Source organism: Podarcis tiliguerta (assembly GCF_965153285.1).
Source record: "Podarcis tiliguerta genome assembly, chromosome: 18".
Taxonomy (NCBI): domain Eukaryota; kingdom Metazoa; phylum Chordata; class Lepidosauria; order Squamata; family Lacertidae; genus Podarcis; species Podarcis tiliguerta.
In genome coordinates this window covers 11,958,894-11,961,075 of record NC_139551.1, presented here as the reverse complement: position 1 = coordinate 11,961,075, position 2,182 = coordinate 11,958,894, and positions in this window count along the sequence as shown.

Genomic DNA, 2,182 nt, shown 5'->3' with positions numbered 1-2,182 from the left:
TGCCTGTTGGTGCCGGAAACTGTGATGAACTTCTTGGGGAAAGTGGCAAATGAATATTTTAATAACTCGGTCGGTTGAGCATGAGAATCTCAGGGCCATGAAATCGAGCCCCACGTTGGGCAAAAAGATGCCTGCATCTCCGGGGCTTGGGCTAGACTCTAGGGTAAATGAATGCCATCTGCATGATACAGGATTTGACCGCACGTGGATTTCCTACACCCTGGGGATGTTTGGAAGTTAACACGTAGTTAACAATGCTTTTCTAGCATTTGCTATATTTCAGTTTGACATTTTGTGTGTGTGTGTGTGTGTGTGTGTGTGTGTGTGTGTGTAAGTGCTTCAGGCAAGGGGAACATAGCATGAAATGTGGTCCAGCTACCACCAGAGCAGCAGAGCCACAGTTTATAACTGGATTCCTCCCCAAAGAGTATGGCCTTTTTACATTGAGGACATTGTTCTTGCTGTCCATCATGGCATAGAATTGTAGAGGCACCCCGAGGGTCATCTAGTCCAACCCCCTGCAATGCAGGAATCTCAACTAAAGCATCCCTGACAGATGGCCATCCAACCTCTGCTTAAAAACCGTCAAGGAAGGAGAGCTCATCAGCTCTCGTGGGAGTCTTCCACTGTCAAACAGCTCTCATTGTCAGAAAGTTCTTCCTGATGTTTAGTTGGAATCTCCTTTCTTGTAACTTGAAGTCATGGGTTCAAGTCCTCCCTCCAGAGCAGGAGAAAACAAGCTTGCTCCATCTTCCATATGACAGCCCTTGAGATGTTTGGAGATGGCGCTCATATCTCCTCCCAGCCCCCTCTTTCCCAGTCTAAACATACCCAGCTCCTTCAACCATTCCTCATAAGACTTAGTTTCCAGACCCCTGATCATCTTGGCCTCCCTCCTCTGTACACCTTCCAGCTTGTCAACATCCTTCTTAAATTGTGGTGCCCAGAACTTGACGCAGGATTCCAGGTGGGGGCTGACCAAGGCAGAATAGAGCGGCACTATGACTTCCCTTGTTCTGGACACTAGACTTCTGTGGATGCAGCCCAAAATAGCATTAGCTCCCCCCCCCCCCACTGCTACATCACACTGTTGTTAAGGTTGTGGTCCACTAGGACTCCTAGTTCCTTTTCTCATGTACTACTGAATGCCAGGTGTCCCCCATCTTATATTTGTGCAGCTCTACACATGGGCAGTTTTTTTTGTACTTTTGTGTATGCAAACCACTTTGAGATCCTTTAGATAAAGTGGTCTTTAAACTGAAATAATATTATATTTGTTGGCATCCATCTGTTTTGAGAAACATTGGAGTATGCCTCTAGGGGGTGAAGTCAAACTGCGCTAGCAGCATCGAAGTGACCCCCACAGGGCGCAAGCCTGGGCAGTGTTTCTGAAGGTCCTGGGCTGCCCAGATGACAAGACCTCCCTCTTGGCCCTGCAGAGCAAGATGTTGGGCAAGAGTTGCCATCCAGCCATCTTTGGGGTTGTGCAGTGTTTACTCCTGAGCCTTTTCTTCTCCTGAAGAGATCCTGCAAGGCGGTGGAGGTTTAGGCATTTCTGTATTAGCATTTAGCATTTCTGTATTACAGTGGATACTCGGGTTGCGAATGTGATCCGTGTGGGTTGCGATTCTGCGCTTCTGCACATGCGCAAGCGCCGAAACCTGGAAGTAACCAGTTCCAATACTTTCGGGTTCGGTGCAACCCGAAATCGCACAACCCAAAGCATCTGTAACCCGAGGTGTGACTGTAGTTTTGAAAACTGTTGATTTCACCTGTCTTTTGATAATTTTTTATTGTCCCTGGCTGTTATATAAGTTTGATTTTATTGGCATTTTCATATATCGTTTTATGTACCGTAAATTGCTTAGAGGTGGGTGGTTGTTTCTTTTGATTCAGCAATGTCTCCGAAACTTTTTACACATCACTTGGGAAGACAGGCGAACAAATGCCAGTGTACTGGAAGAAGCAAAGATCACCAGTGTCAAAGCAATGATTCTTCAACATCAGCTTCGTTGGGCTGGCCGTGTTGTGCGGATGCCTGATTATTGTCTTCCAATCTAAATAAAAGGGTAAACTTGCACACTGGCCAGTTTCCATTTTGACTTGAAATGTTTGTTTCGGTACTCACTGCAACGACACCCGCTTGAGAGAAGACAGGGTGCTCCGACTGAAAAAAGCTCCA